The 17466-nt window shown below is 42.3% G+C and overlaps 1 pseudogene; it reads right to left on the reverse strand.

The window, feature by feature from the left end:
• Positions 1-3306: 3306 nt before the first annotated feature.
• Positions 3307-5003, reverse strand: LOC126506014 (28 kDa heat- and acid-stable phosphoprotein-like; annotated as a pseudogene).
• Between the last annotated feature and the right edge of the window lie 12463 nt (positions 5004-17466).

A 17466-nucleotide genomic window follows, 5' to 3' on the forward strand; every position in this document is an offset into this window, starting at 1 on the left:
TACACACACACACTAATGTGTGTAGAATATATGAGTACATTTGGAATGGACTTCCGTGATTATTAGGGCTGAGAAGTACCAAGGTCTATATTTAGAAGTGAAAGTTCAAGGAGTACCTATGGTGTGAAGTCCAAGTATAGAAGCTTGAGACTCAGATGAGCTAACTGTGAATTCTAGTAGCAACCTAAAGACAAGAGAACAACAATGCCTTGCCTTGTAGGCAGGGAGACAGAATGAGTAGAGCGTGGAGAGAGTGGGAGAAAGAAGGAGGGAGAGGGGAAGAGAGACCGAATCAAAATGAATCTCCCTTATTCCTCTTTTGCTTCCATGTAGTCCTTCAGCTGTTTGGATGGAGTGCGCTCACACACGGCACACCATCTGCTTTACTCAAGCTACTGATTTAAATGTTTCTCTTCTCCTCAGAACTCACACATGGCCAGAATCGTGTTTATAAAAATATGTGGACCTCATGGCCCCCATGTAGTTGGCAGAATTAACTCTCCTAGTGAACAATGTTAGGGCATAGTAGGAAATAACCCCAAATGCTATTTATTTTATTTTTATTTTTATTTGGATTTTTGAGACAGGGTTTCTCCGTAGCTTTTTGGTGTCTGTCCTGGAACTAGCTCTTGTAGACCAGGCTGGCCTCGAACTCACAGAGATCCGCCTGCCTCTGCCTTCAGATGCTGGGATTAAAGGTGTGCGCCACCACCGCCCGGCTCATTTATTTTATTATAGTAGTCTTATTGTACCATACTCAATTCCTTCCTTCCTTTGTTGATGGATAGCCACTTGATTCCATTTTTAAAACTATAATTATGAAAGGCTCTGCCACAGTCTACCTTGCTAAGCCTCTTCTCTCATTGCGAACACTTACATTCTTTGTGTTGAAGCTTACCCTTGGGTCACAGCTGCATATGTAGTTCTCTGTCATACAAGTAGCATGGCTATTGCATGACCTGCATCCTATGAAGATGAACTCTGACTTCAAGATGGCAGATGAGATACTACATCTGGGAGACCAAGAGATTGGATGAAAGGAAGTTAGAATAACCAAACATCAATAAAGAAATACTACTTGGTCAAATTTTCTCTTCAAAAAAGGGCAGCTTTCCATCCCACCCCAACTACAACCAGCAACCCAGAAAGTGCTAGGTCCCCTTAGCACTTGGAAGTGTGGAACACAGAAAGCTGTGTGCATAGCAAGAGAAGAGGACTGTGGGAGCTGAAGTTAAGAGATTTGAAATGCCCTTTTCTCCCTTTCCTTGCCATGGCCCAGATAAGCAAAGAGAAGGGGGTCACAAAAAGTTCAAGGTAGATCATAGATCATGGTGTAATATCCTGACAACAAGAGACCTCTATCAGCACAGAGAATAGATATAGCATCAAAGTATACATAGTAAGGGAATCTGAAGATGAGAGATTTTTAATATCCACCCAGCCTCCTATTGCCAGGGCAAGCTGTGGGAAAACAGGATTGCAAGAAATTTGTGGCAAAGCTTGCTGTAGTGTCCCGATGGACTAATGACAGAGGAACACGGTTGTGCTGACCAACTATCCAACTACACTCCCTGAGAGCCTATGTCCAGATTGTCCTCTGCACACCTCCAGTCCCACACAAGCACAAGGGTGTGGAGTTTTCATTTGCAACCTTATGGGGAAGAGGCAGGAAAAGTCTGTCAAAAATTGCTTTTTAACCATAGACATCCTCTGTGGAAAAAAACACTGATTTAACTTGTTTGAATGACTGAGACTGATTCAAACTGAGACTCATGAAACTTCACCCCCCTGTGAAGATGCATGGCAAAAAAGAAAAAGAAAAACCAAAGAGTGGGAGAAGGCATATCTGACTATCCAGGAAGGAACACTGGCCCAGGATAGAATACCTTCTACTTCTTTGTATTGCTCATTTAAATCGTTGTAAATGTAATTTAACGTTTTGGGTTTTGCAGTATTTGCACGTTTGTACTTAAACCATTCTGTTGTTCATCTTCATTAACATCTCTTGGGAAATGGCTCAGTGTGTAAAGTCCTTGCCATGAAAGCAGAAGAACCCGAACTTTGGTCCTCCTGACTCACATTAGGAAGGCTGGATGTGGTAGCACACATCGGAGATTCCAGCATTCTTAGCAGTGAGCTAGGAGGCAGAGACAAGAGGATCCCTAGAAGCTCGGGGACCATAGACCATAGCAGAGGCAATGAACAGCAGTAGATAAGGCAGAAGGCAAGTGCCAATACCTAATACCTGGGATTGTTCTCTGACCTCCAAATGTATGCCCTCACACACACACTGAACATACACTCACAGATACACGTACATCACCCACCTGCACCAAGATTTATTTAAACCAAAGCTTGTATCTCACTGGAAATGGTCTTTATTTCATTCCATTCTCTAAACCTAATATATAATATTTCCTCTACTTTTCATACCTCTTTTTCACATTTCCTCTTTCCCATTACTTTCTCACTTCCCTATTTAAATATGGATAAGCCTAGTCCTAGAATTAGAATAAACTTCATTCTCCTTAGCCAGCACCATAATGCTGCTTGCTGTCTGTGAACCACACAGAGAAGTGCCCTTGTCTTTTCCTGCAGTTAACATTGGCATGCTGTCAATCACTGTAGTTGTTACTATTGTCAGCTTTTTCCCTGAACATAATAAACCCATGGAAGAACAGATCAGAGGGAGAAGCCATGTTAATGAGAAAGTCAATGCCTAATGGTAAGAAACCCACCTGCCTACTTATAAAGGAATCCCTGAAGGACTCCAGAGGTCCAGACAATTGGTATATATTTTTAAGTTAAATATCCAATTCGTAGACTCCTGCATATATTTGGGAGAATTTACTTAGTCATGTTTTTCAAAAAATTCATTAAATTTGCTACTCGGTGCCTCCCCCTCAAGCCAGATTGGGAAAAAAAAATCACTATTTACATTGGATACACTCCTGATTTCATCTGGGAACCTCCAGTGCTTTGGAGCTGAGAATTTCAGAGCCATAAGGAGCTTCAGAAATCATTTTAATTCAAACTTCTTATTTTACTGTCCTCCCAAAGCCCGGGCCACACAGGGGACTTCTCCACAGTCACACAGCTGTCTGATGGCAGGGCTGGCAACAGCATCGATGGAATTTGGCTGCTGTTCTTTAGAGAGATTTTTTATTACAAAAGAAATTTTAGCAGACTTAGGCTAAATGAAGCTCTGAATATATAATTAGAATAGCAATTATTGGGTTATTTTTTTAGTGACAGGGATGTATTTGCTAAATTTTAAAATAATAGATAAAATCCCCAGTATTTAGATCAGAGATGGGCTTCGGGGTGGTCCCTTGGAATTAATAGTGTGTTGTCCTTATTCCCCTTTGATAAGGATACAGTTTTCATCCGTTTCTCAAGTCTATGGGTTGGAAAAGACTGAGAACCAAAACTTGCAGCTTTCTTCAGATTGGCTGGAAGTAAAATCCGGTATCCACAGATTCAATGACGTCAGCCTACTCACTTGGTGGAACTTTGACAGAGGCTGTGGGTGCTGAGAGAATGATGCAGCGTCCTTGGAGAAGGGCTCTTCCGTGTTCTGGTTGGGAAGGCTGGTTAGACCATTTAGCTGGTAATTGATAAGGCAATAGGTTACATTATCTGATTTCACTTCAGTTTTTTTTTTTTTTTGCTGGCCAAAAATCACTGTGTCTGACTGGGATAGAAACTGGAACCACTGTAGAAGAAACCTCATCCTAGTCTTTGTAGAGATTTGAAGTCAAAGGGTTGTACCTGGCATCACTGAGAAACATCCCGTCTCAATTCTGCAAAACTCAGCTGTGACTCCAACGTAAGGGGCCATGTCTTACACAGTTCTGCAGGTAACAATGTAATATCTAACAGAATAGCAGTGTTTAGCATTGTGGAGCCTGTCCTGTCTGGGCGATGCACAGTAACCAGAGGTTTCCTGATGTGATCAATAGGTATGGTTAAAACAGGGGGTAAAATGTACACTGTCCCTGACCGGGTATATGAGAAAGGAATAAAGCAGGTCAGAGAGGAGATGACCTATCGGACAGAATTGGCCAGGCACAAACCTTGGACCCTTAGGGACTCAGGCTTCTTGATAGCCCAGAAGAGTGAGCACCCAGTCAGTTCCCACAATAGCCGCCAGCTGGCGCTGCTCCCACCCTGCCCCCACCCCTAACATGCGATCTACTGGGCAAATGAAATCTCCTTGCTCCACTTCCAAGGCACGGCACCTCAACCAGCATTCCAAATTCTAAAAACAGCAAAGACATTCAAATGGTTATGTGCAGGATGCTGCCCTGCATCGTTCTGTCTCAAAGAGAGCAGATTTCTCCACAGGACTGTCCCCACTCCATGCTCTTGAACAATTTCTAGGCCAACATGAAGAGGAGGGGTCCCAGACCCATCAGGGCTCTTGGCTATGAGGGATTGCTGCAACTGTGTCAGGGCGCAGGGTAGGCGAGACACTGCAGGCTCCAGACTGCAGGGCCCAGATCCTCCCACAGGCCAGCTTACCTCGTCAGGGAAAACAACAGCATTTTTACTCCTGACAAAGTTGCGTCATCTCTTGCTTTCCTCTTCTTTCTTGCTGCCTCCTCCATCATGATTGCCAGTCGATCAAGGTCAGCCTTGGCCAGCTCTGTCTTCCCAGTCGAATGCATCTTCATGTAACATTCTTCTGCTTTCTGCTTCTCGGTTTTTTTTTTTTTTTTCTCTCCTCTCCTTGAAATATCCCTTGGCCCATCCAGGCCCAGTTACATAACCTTCTTGGTTGTCAGAGCCTTTCCCCATTTTTTTTTCTTGCCTTTGCTGGTACTCATCATTCTCATCTTCACGTTTGGGGGGTCACCTAAAGCTCCATCTCCACCTTCTTATTGTCCACTTTCTTTGTTGGCCTTCTATTTTTAAACCTGCAGCTGGGCATCCATCTCCTCAGGGCTTATATACTGCCTCACCTGATCTTTATGGTCTTCCTTTCTACCTCCTTTAGGCATCTCGGTTCAAGTCCAAGTGCCTTGAACTCAAGGATTCTATCTTAATGTCTCCCATAAAAATCTGTTGACTTTCCCTTACAGATAATTGACTTCTTTCTGGATAGATTACAGCAGATAATGACTTGAATGTTTCACCAGAAGGGCTATTCAGTGAGCAAAAGAAAACTGCGCATTTCATTTGTAACTATACCGAGAATAACATTTTAAAACTCAAATCTACAGTGCCAGTAGCTGTCAGCTTGTTTGGGTGGCAAAGTATTCAAAATTGCTACTTTTAAGAAAGTAACAAAAATAACATCAAAACCTAAATACTTACAAAGCTCTTTACTGTTGCTAAGAAAGAAAATAAACTACAATGAAGGAATAGAAGGAGAGCAAATACAGGTTTCATAACCAGAGTTCATGAAATCGTAAAGCATTTTCTCAGAGTGAAAGTAACATTTTTCTTTGTCATTAAGGATAGAAAGTATGTAGTATAGAAAGTCAAATCTCTTCCTAGCTTTTAGTGAAAGTACCTTTTTCAGGTAACCATTAGACTTATAATGATGGTATAGTTAATTTTGAATAGACACATCGTACCTGGAGATGCAGTGGGAAAGATTTAAAGGAAAATATCCTTGGATCGCCTAACTCCATAGCACCTTAGGGAAATCTCCTAGGCTGGCCATTCTTGTGGCATGGACGTTTTGTACATGGGTAGGACTATTGATTGATTTTCTCCCTGGGCAACTTGAATAACACTTTCATATTCGAAGAGACAAAGCTGCTCAATCCCTCCTAGTCCTGTGAAACGGGTGGCGTCTTCAGCAATAGGGTCTTAAGTTCAAGTTCTGAAGGTAGCCAAGAGAAACAGCAATGGGAGTCTCTTCAACTCCCGGCAAGAGACTAGACGTGAGCTTTCTCCTGCTTGAAATTGAGGATTTTGTTAGATGGTATCTTGGGAAATTATCACTCCAGGTGGGTTTACTTAAAAAGCACCATATGTATGTGTGTGTGATATACATATGTATGTATGTATATATATACATACACATATATCATATATATGGAATTCCTTAAGTAAACATGAAAATGTTTTTTTTCAAGCATCCTCGGTGTTATTTATCTCTCCTCTTTCCCTCTTTATTATTTAACCTCTGCCTTCCCAACTAATCGCCCACCTCCATTTCCCCCATTTTCCACCTCCATAGCATCTGTGTCCTCCTGTCTCCCTCTGTGGAGTTCCTGTCCCTTGGTCCCTTTTACTTTCCTTGTATCTGTGGTTACTCCAGACTATATACTTATATTAAAGATTCAGAGCTTGGATCAACAAATAAGAGAGAACATGTGGTATTTGTCTAAGTCTGGGTTAGCCAGACTCAATATAATATTTTCTAGTTCCCATTTGCCGCACACCATGGCCCCCGTCTGCGCTCTAAGTGCTAAAACTCAGATTGCGAGCTTCGGGCAAGGGGCTGGAGGTTGAGGAAACACACGCAGAGACAGACCAACACACAGACCTTCCAACACTGGTACCAAAAGCCCCTCTTTATTAGCACCATGTAGGCTTAAATACACTGCAGTCAATGGCCAACAGGTGAAAATCCCATCCGCTGATCCTCTAAGCTAGGCAGAGCTTCTAGTAACTTTAATTAGAAGGTTCTAGGAGGTAAGAGCAGCTGAAGGCCAGGACTCATTAGTCCCAACACCCATTAATTTACTTTCAAGTTTTAAGATATTCGTTTTTTCTTAAAGCTAAATAGAATTCCATGTGTGTATACATACCACAGTCCTAGTATCATTTATCAATTGAAGGACATCTAGGTTGTTCCCATTTCCAAGGTATTATGGATAGAGCAGCAATGAACAGTATCAGTGGAATGGCATACACCAAGGTCTGATATAGTGGAGTATATACTTTCTGCTTTTGGGGATTTCTCCATACGGGTGTCTAGAGTGTTATACCCATTTGCATTCACACCAATGGTGAAGGAGCCCCCCCCCCCTTTCATGTCCTCTCTCTCCAGCATTGTTCTTTTTCAATTTTTTTAATTGATTTTATTGAGTTCTACTTTTTTCTCTGCTACCCTCCCTGACTCTCACCTCCCCTTCAGTCCTCTCCCATGGTCCCTAGGCTCCCAATTTACTCAGCAGATCTTGTCCTTTTCTACTTCCCATGTAGATTAGATCCATGTATGTCTCTCTTAGGGTCTTCATTGTTGTCTAGGTTCTCTGGGATTGTGATTTGTAGGCTGTTTTTTTTTTTTTTGCTTTATGTCTAAAAGCCACTTATGAGTGAGTACATATGATATTTATCTTTCTGGGTCTGGGTCACCTCACTCAAAATGATGTTTTCTAGATCCATCCATTTGCCTTCAAATTTTAAAATGTCATTATTTTTTTCTGCAGTGTAGTACTCCATTGTGTAAATGTACCACCTTTTTCTTACCCATTCTTGGTTGAGGGACATTTAAGTTGTTTCCAGGTTCTGGCTCTGACAAACAATGCTGCTATAATCAGAGTTGAGCACATGTTCTTATGGTATGATTGAGCATCCTTTGAGTATATACCCAAAAGTTGTATTCCTGATTGTAGCTGTTCTGACTGGAGCAAGGCGAAGTCACAGAGAAGCTTTAATTTGCTTTTCCTCAATTGCTGAGGATGTTGAACACTGTAGTTTTTCTTTCCTCTTTCCTCCTTCTACCTTTTGACTTCATCATTCTTCAATGTTTGCTTCTCTAAGTACCTCTAATGTTTCTTCTAAAAACCATCGCCCCCCCCCCTTTTTAGGGTTGCTTCTTGTTTCTCTCCTTACTTTTGAACACACAGCAGACCATTCTCGCCATTCTCAGGTTTATGTTAGGAAGATGAGTGGGGATATTTTGGTATTCTCTTGCTATCTTCTTCACCTCAAGCATTACATGGGGCACATTGACTTTTGACTAAAACAAATGCGTGATGACCCTTTGTATGGCCTGATGTAGTTCCTGAGGTTCTGATAGTGCAGAGATCTGTGAAAAGCCTGGTCTTAAGAGTCACCTTAGGCCACTGTCACTTACCATGGGTGTCCCTGAATATGCTTATTCATCTTTGTCCCTTGCAAAATTGCCCATCATTTATCCAGTACCTCTTCATTTTCTCAGCAACCTGGCCCCGTGTGCTCACAGAAAATTTTAAGAGTAACTTCTGGGAGAGCTATCAACATGGCTGAGTGGAAGGACATGTTATAAATACAGTGGTTTTGTCAACACTGTTGTAAAGGGAAGAACAGAGCGTGGGGGGACCAGTAAACAGCGTAATGCACCCTTCCAGGGTGGGCTGTGTTGTACTTGGAATTGTTGGTGATATTTTTTTCCTAGATCATGAAAAGTGCAGATGTAATTACCAGGAAGGAAAGGCAGCTCCTGTTCAAGAGGCATAAATTCATATGCCTTCAGGGGCAGACAAGTCATCTAAATATGCAAAATGGAGGGTGTAGGTGGAATATTAAAAGGGCCTGTGGCAAACTGGAGAGAATGTGCCCGTTTAAAGCCACTGAAGTTCAAAATAATCTCCTAAAAGCTCTTCTGTTCAAATAAACAAAAATCTGCATATAGAATATGGTTTTAATTTCAACCTATGGTAGTGGGCATCCTAAACTGTGTATCTGAGGATAAGTAGAAGCTATGGATGGGATATTGGGACAAAGGTGAGAGGCAGCTGTTCCCAGCAGTGGAAACCCCAGTAGAAAGGATTTTTACAATTACACGCTGATGAACCTTCTGTGTCAGTAGAAGCAAATTGAAGTTTATCTTGAGTTTTTCACTTGGGTGAAGTAACACAATCAAGTTTTTGTTGTTGTTATTGTTGGGTAATTTATCCCAATTGGAAAATCAGAGTAGGTTTGATGCCAAGAGTTGGAGACACATAATGTACAAGTCCAGGTGAGTTCAATGAAGTCTAGAGAAAGGTATCTCTAAGAAAGGAGCATGGCAACAGCGAAAGCCTTCTGATGTGAAATAAAAACCATGTCAGTGGAATTGCTTCAAAGGATGATGAAAGAAATGTTTAATACCTAGTGCTAAATGGGCAAATACCTGACATGTTGATCATGACAGGGACTGGTGTTGGAGACCCCTGGTCCCTCCCCTTTTCCATTATCACCGCCTCAGGGTCAGAAGTCTGGATGAGCAAGCATGTGACTGAATTCTTCCTAGGCTGATTTCTCTTCTGCAGAAGACAGGCTGTAATTCAGAGAGAACTCTGCCATTTCCTCTTGACTTTTTCATCCACATGGACCATATATGCTGTAAGCATTTGCTTTTATTCAAAGAGAAAAGAAAAACTAAAAAGAAAGATACTTACGTAGGTATAAATATTACTCAGTATTAAAATCAAAACAAAACCCAAACCCACCAATACGTCTTGCAGTTAGACAGAATCTGTTACATTGCTACCATAGCAACCCTCAAAGGACACGTTGACATCCCCCCTACCCATTCCCTCCCAAACCCATATACCTGACAGTCATCCTCCTAGTGAGGCTGTCTCTCTTACACTACACCCACTAAGTGAAGATCCAAAGCAAAGAGGCAGAAAATAACATCTTCTACCAATCTGCTTGTCATTTAGAAAAAGCTCACTGTATAAATGTCATGGAAACAAGCTGTTCTTGCAGAAAGAAGAGAGGAAAGCCCTTCCCTCACTTGATTCCCTTTCAATTTTAATCTTCCCAATCAAAGGGTAACACAAAGCAAATGTTAAGTGTTTGAAAGCAAATATCTGTGAAGATTGGCCATGATGTGGTTCAGCTACATTCAACCTGCTAGTAGGTTCCAAGTAGCAGGATCAAGCTCTTTAGTGAAGGCAGCGACCTGACCAAAACGATGCCCAGAGAACGAAAGCCCAGAATGGTAAGGCAGTGAGTATTTTTCTTCTAATCAGGACTTTGAATCCTTAATAAATTACCATCTCAAAGGCTAACAAACTTCTGTTTAACACACATTCAAAGGTACGTAATGTATATAGTTCAATGTGATGCTATCGAAGAAATTGAGCAATACCCAGATGAAGCCCTGATCTCCATTACAAATCAGAGGCCTGTGTGTTCTTAGCTGAAGGATGTAGGATGGTGTTAGAGAATTCTATGGAGGCAATCTGAAAGCCTACATACAAGTGAAGGCTGTAGAGAAAGTGGCATTTGAACTGAGCCTCAGAGAAGAAGTAATATTCTCACAACAGAATAAGAATGAGAGGGGAAGCGCATTCTAGAGAATGAACTAACTTATCACAGAAGTGGTGGTCAGCCACTTACACTGTAGCAGAGTCAGAGATCAGCCACTGAGGTGGAGTGGAGGAGAAGGGCAGGCAGTGAATGAATCCAATATTTAGCCACAATAGAAAGGCTTGCCATCAAGTATGCTGCGAGAGGGCAGGACAGCTCCTTCTGGGAGAAATACCTTTAAGATTGTGTGTGAGGTTTCTGGCAGACAATTTGCAGCATGCACGGGAGGACGTCCAGAATGATGGCTGTGCCGGTGAACCTGATGTACCATGTAGGTAATTTCTAGCTAGTGCAGTCCCCGCCATGCAGATTAGACCATCCAAATAAGAGTTCTGCAGTGGCCAGTTTAGTCTTCTGGCTCTTAGACACTACAGTCCTGTGGTATCAGATTCCAATTGTTCCAAGGCTACAAGAATTCCCCAATGGGAACCAACTCCGTTTTCTGGTCTCTTTTTATGGCTTCCCTTTATCATAAATGAAAGCAAGAGTTTTATGATACCCATGAACTGCAAATATTTGGCTCAAATTCATGGAAATATTTAACACCAGCACAGTCCCCTTTGGTCTGTCACGAACACTGAGATATGCCAGTGGTATATCTCACTAGCCATTTTCTGTACATCATTGTCTACTGGCTCACTGGAGGATGTGAGGCAACAGGGCAAGGAACTGATATGACAGGTATGTTTTGGTTGACCTAGGCAAACATGCCTATCACAGAGGTTAGATGGGTCATGGAGAAACTACAGAGACCTTTGGAAGAAAAACTTCCCAAAAGTAAGAAGCTGTGCAAGATTAGTTCAGCATAGCATGTCTTAGGTCAGAGAAGCATGAAAGATCAGAGACCACAGGGCTCTATCTGTAGAATGGAGGCAATTGCCAAAACATGGTTTCCTAAGTTGTTGAAATAGGAGTGGCGCGGCTGTGTCCCCAGCACCCGGGCCGCCTGCTAGCTCATGCCCGAAATAACAACACACAAATTGTATTTATTTAAAGACTGCTTGGCCCATTTCTATCTAGCCTCTTCTAGGTTAATTCTCACATATTAATTTAGCCCATTTCTAATAATGTGTGTAAGCACCCCAAGGTGTGCTTACTGGGAAGATTCTAGCCTATGTCCATCCTGGGTCTGAGCTGCCTGGGAGAGCGGAGCCTGGCGTCTCTGCTCCAGAGAGCAGAGCTGTCGAGTCTGTCTGTCTTCCTCTTCCTCCTGTTTATTCCTCCCACCTATGTTTTAACCTATCAGGGCAAGCAGTTTCTTTATTTAATTAACCAATGAAATCAACAGATTGATATATGGCGCGCCCACATCACTAAGTGACCCCAGAGAGTCAGAGAGCAGATAGGTTCTCACTTCATTTTTTTTTTTTCTGCAAAAGAGCTAGCTCCTGTGGTGAGGAGAGCTTTTATAAACTAGCCAGAATTCTGTTTATCTAGCCCGAAGCCAGGAAGAGAGAGACTGGTGCATGAACGTGGAAATCCTCTAAGGCCAAAGAGAGATCCCTGAAGGGACATAGTGTAGGGCCACAAGCTGCCCAGTGGAAGAGCTATAAAGCTAGAGAATACGCATCTATTACTTGGACGTGCAAAATTGACAAAGTACATTTTCAGCCATGTAGAGAATTTAAGACAGATCTACACATGATTGTCAGATGTGTTCTGTCACACAGTTGTTCTGATGACGCTGGGACCTGGGCAGAATAGCTTGGGATACAAAGACACTGAGCTGCACAGAACAGAAAGACAATTTTGCAGCAGCCTAAGGAATGCATAAAGGACTGAGCTGGGCAAATCGGAGGCTGTTGGAAAGGAGACAGTAGGAGTAAGGGCAAGGCCTAGAGCTAATTTGGTAGGTCATTGTACATGAGGAAGAGAAAGGTAAAACTGACTACATTTTCAATTACAAAAGTTTAATATATAAGAAACCACAGTCAGACTTTAGAATCAGTTGGATTTGATCCCGTGTGAACCCCAACTAGATACATGATTCAGGGAAATAAACTCACACTATATCAAGCTCTGCCAATGAAAACAAGTTAAATACTGTGTGTTTTCCTTGTTCCTGTAACAAAATACCCGATGAAAAAGCTTCAAGGAGAGGAAGTTTATTCTTGCTTAGATTTCCTGGCATCTCAGTTTGCCACAGTAGGGGACACAATGCTGAACAGTTTTGTCTGTGGTGGAAGGAAAGTGAAACAGTGGCTTATTTACTCGGTGGCAGTCAGTATACAGAGAGACGGGAACAGGCCGAACTGTGACCTCCAAAGACTCATTAGCCAGACCCCACTGCTCCTCAGCGCTCCACAGCTTTCAAAATGATACCCCAAGCTGGGATCTGAGCCTTTGAAGCATGAGTCTCCGAGAGGCAATTATATTCCAATCCCACACGCCTTCAAAGTCCATAGTCTTCTCATAATGCAAAGTGTGCTTAGTCCATCTTAGAGAGGTTCCAGAGTCTTTTGCATATTGACTTTTGTTTATTCACAAGAATTTCATAGATAAATCTAATGAAGCATGGTCATAAACATTACCCCATTTCCTTCCACGAATTCTTCCGAGGCTTAACAGTTCTAATGTTCAAAATCCAAACTGTCTTCCGAGACTCAAGGCAACTTCTTCTCTGTGAACCTCTATCAAATGAAAAAGAAAGCTGTGTGTTTCTGTATGCTATGGAACAGAAAAAAAGAAATCCCTTCCATTCCAAAGGGAATAACAGGAGGGTAATGAGGAAAACATGGACCAAAGTGATACTAAAACTAGGTAAGACAAATGTTAAATTCTGTATCATTGTACAGCTTCTCAGAAACATCGTGATACAGTCTGTACTCTAGAGGACTTTGTCTTCCCTGCCTCTGAATGAAAAAAAAAATTAAAAATGGACCTTGAGAGCTTGTTTGAAGGTTCTAGCAGGGAACACAGTTACTCATATACCCTTGGCTGAAGACCGGTCCTCCCTATTCCTGGAAGGTCACTTTCTTCACTTGAGTGAACTGCTTTGGGAGGGGCACACATGGAGTAGTGAGGGAGGAAGGGGACACCAGCCTAACCAACCAGATCAGCCATTTGGAGATCAACGGGTTACAGATGTCTCAGCCAACTATAATCATAGCAGCATTAATTCATAATAGCCAGAACCTGGAAACAACCTAAATGCCCCTCATCTGAAGAATGGATAAGGAAATGTGATACATTTACACAATGGAGTACTACTCAGCAGTAAAAACAATGACATCGTGAAATTTGCAGGCAAATGGATGGAATTAGAAAAAAAACCATCCCGAATGAGGTACCCCAGACCCAAAAAGACAAACACAGTATGTACTCACTCATAAGTGGATATTAGACGTAAAGAAAAGATAACCCCAAACCCTGAGAAGTTTGGTAACAAAGGCACTGAAAGAAACACACAAGGATGCCCCTAGAAAGAGGAAATAGATAAGATCTCCTGAATAAATTGTGGTGCAGGGGTAGGGTAAAAGGGAGGGGGTAGGGAACATGATAGAACAGGATGGTTGAGTTGGGGGAGGGACAGAGAGGAAGATCAAGGAAAGAGTTATCTGGATAGAAGGAAAGATTATAGAGTTAAAGAGAATCTGGTGCTAGGGAAACTCACAGGAATCCACAAGGATGACCTCAGCTATGATTCCTAGCAATAGTGGAGAGGGTGTCTGAACTGGCCTTCCCTGTAATCAGATTGATGACTACCTTAATTGTCATCGTAGAACCTTCATCCAGTAACTGATGGAAGCCGATGTAGTGACCCACAACTAAGCACTAGGGTAAGTCCAGTCAAAGAGAGGTAGGGGGATTATATGAGCAAAGATCATTATGGGAAAACCAACAGAGACAGCCGATCTGAGCTAGCAGGAGCTCACTGACTCTCAATTGATAGCTAGGGAACCTGAATAGGACTGAACTAGGCCCTCTGAATGTGAATGACAGTTGTGTGGCTTGGGAACTCTGTTGGGGCCACTGGTAGTGGGACCAGGATTTATCCCTAGTGCATGAACTGGCTTTTTGGAGCCCTTTCCATATGGAGAGATACCTTTCTCAGCCTTGTTACAGGGGAGGGGCTTGGTCCTGCCTCAACTTGATATGCTAGACTTTGTAGACCTCCCATGGGAGGCTCTACCCTTTCTGAGAAATGGATGGGGGGTTGGGTTGGGAGAATGTGGGAGGGGGAACTGTAGTTGGTATGTAAAATGAGCAAAAACCTTTTAAATAAAAAAATTTTAAAAAAGAAATAAAAACGCAAAGAACATGGCTGCTCCTAGTTATGGTGGAGGAGAAAGTTTATTATAGTTAAAAGGAGAGTGTAGCCAGAGACAAGGACATCTGTGAGAGTCTGGAGTGGACATGACCAGGCTAGCTGGGCCATGTAGGTGGAGGGGAAGGGAAAAGGAGAGGGGAGAGAGGAGAGCCATGCACAGCAGCAAGGAGGCCCGAAGGAGAGTGGATGAAAGAACCACAGAAACAAAAATGGTTGGATTGTACAGGAAGAGCTTCTGGGGAAAGAACTGGGTATATGTGCCCTGTAACACATAGGGACTGAGGGATGCTTGGAGAACCTGGTGGCCACTTCTGCTTTGGTATGTTAAGTAGGCACCTCAGGTTTTTCATCCCAGGGTTCAAGACTCATCACCTCTATGATGCTGTCTCTGTAGTTTAGCTAGTCTCTCTTGTGTGGTCTCCTTTGAGTATCTGTGGCTTTCCTCAGAATTTAGCCATGCTCCAGGCAGTTCAAGGACTCCAATGTAGCTTGAGTCTCACCCGCCCAGCATCCTGTGTCATTCTGTTTGGGTTTTTTTTTGTGTGTGTGGAATCCAACCATCTCTACACTGGCATCACAGGTTCCATGACTCTGTCACTCTTGCAATCTGCATGGCTATAAAACAAGGCTTCAAATTCCTCTCCCCATTTACCACATGGATGATACCAAGTTCTGCTGCCAGTGTGAGATAGAACCAGAACCAATTGGACCATGCCCACAGAAGACCGGGCGCCTGGGCAGCTAAGCTTAGAAAAGCACTTCATTGTGAGGTCCTTTTCCAGCAGACTTTCTGGGACACTTTCCTTGTTTAGGTATCCTGCCTCCCCACCCCTGACCCTCAGTCTCCTACCAAATGAAAATCTTTCAAAGGACTTTGCATTTTCGTATGCTGGGGTTCTTACAGCAAGGGGTCTCACTAGCAGGAAGCTTTCCTGTTATCCTGATGAAAATTCTGGTTTCTCTTTATTGGCATGAATCTCTTTAACACCTTTGCCTTATTATCATCACTATTCCCATGATCCAAGAAAGCAAGATTTACCTCTGCACAACATTTCAGGGAGGTTTCAATTCACAAAGCAGAGTGTCTCCATCCACGGAGTAGGAACATAAGGCAGTGACTTAGTATTGTGGTAGCAGAGAGTAACAGAGAACCTAATTGGAACAAGACCTTCAAAGACCCTCCCCCCAGGGACCCACTTCTACAAGCCAGCATCCACTTTCTAACCACTTCATAGCCTTTAGAATAGTGCTCCCACCTGGGGGGGCAAGCACTGAAAACATGAGGCTATGGAATATATTTTAGAGTCAAACTATAATACACTACTTTCAACATACTAAAACATCATGAATAGTTACAAAACTACTTTGTTCATTGAAGAGAAGGTTAAAATTGTAGTGACATTTAAATTGGTCTTTATATTCCATCCAATCATGAAAAAGGATAAGATTTCTAGTTGGTAGTTTACTATAATTACCAATCAAATAATACATAGGAACAATAAAATTTGAAAAAAATCTGCATTCATCATAAGCAAATCATTTATATTTGATTTAAAAAAATGCTATTGTGTTTGTGATGTGGTTGGTCAAATGAAGGATAAATTCCACTTCCCTGTTCTAACTACTGCAAGCCTTATTTTATATAGCTGCTAAGATGTTTGGACTTTTTGACAAGCACATAATTGCAAACTTAAATGCAAATGTGGTCCCTGAAATCATTTCACAGTTCTCATTTTAGGATTATTCTCCAGAAAATCTTATGTGATGAGCAGAAATTTCAGTCTACACAACTATAATTTTGGTTAATTTGAGGTTCCGCAATGTCGTAGTTTACTTTCTGTTGCTATAACATAATACGTAAAACTGGCAAAATTATAAAGAAAAGAGGTTTCTGCCGGCTGACAGTTCTTGAGGCAGTCAGAGATTGGGCAGCCACACTGGAGAAGGACCTTATACTATGTCCCTATGGCAGAAAACTAGAAGAAAGAGTGGAGCTCATGAAGAGATGGCAAACCATGAGGATCTGCCTTGCTTTATGATGCTCTGTTCTCACAAGAAAGTCATTGGCTCATTCTCATAACCATCCTAACTCCTGACGTCTCCATTGCCTCCCGACACTGGTCCACTGGGAATAAAAAAAAATTCGAATGGGCAAACCATATTCAATGCTAGCACTGAGGATTTAACTGGAGACCTGTTTTAGCTCCAAGACCTTGTGTACGTCTCAGAGACTGTCTCTTATGGTCCTCATCCAGGCTGTACCCTGCTGATAAGATGCCTCATTTTTAACTGTTGCTTTTCCGGGGTTCTCTGCATCTTGAGCTACAGCCTCAAGACCCCCAGGCTTCCAAGCTTCTGGTACTCAGTCAAGTTCTCTGTCACACAGGAGATGTTGAGCTGCCTCTACGTTAATCTGGCTTCAGAAGCTTTGCTTGGGTCTGGCGCATGGATCATTGTGCTCCTCCACTGCCAAAGCCTGGAGTGAAGAACACTGAGAGTGTGTCAGGCTATCTGCTCAGGCATCACATGCAAACATTTTGTCTGTTCCTAAAGCATGACAGATGTGACAAATCCTTACAACTTGCCACTCCTCTGAAATCTTTGCAGGGATTGGGGAGACAAATCCTCTTCTTCCTTTTCCACGTGTCTCAAGGGTGCCATTTTCCCCTGAGGCTTGCCACAAGAAGCACTAGATTGTTAAGTCTCATTCTTAAGGGAATATAAATAGCTAATGTTTTTTTTTAAATTTCCACCTGATTTCCCCCCCATAGATCTTGTAAGGGGCTTTAAGTTTTTTTAAATAGTTAAAGTAAATTGGTTTATAGGAGGTTATGAATATATTCTCATGTTTTGCTTTGTTCTTTTTGCATTAGTCAAGTTGTGACTATATTTTTTTTGTTTCAGATCAAAAAATCTGAGTGGCAAGAGTAGAATAACCTCTTAGGAGATAT

Source organism: Alexandromys fortis, unplaced genomic scaffold (assembly GCF_014885135.2).
Source record: "Alexandromys fortis isolate MF-2015 unplaced genomic scaffold, M_Fortis_MF-2015_v1.1 scaffold_60, whole genome shotgun sequence".
NCBI classification, from domain to species: domain Eukaryota; kingdom Metazoa; phylum Chordata; class Mammalia; order Rodentia; family Cricetidae; genus Alexandromys; species Alexandromys fortis.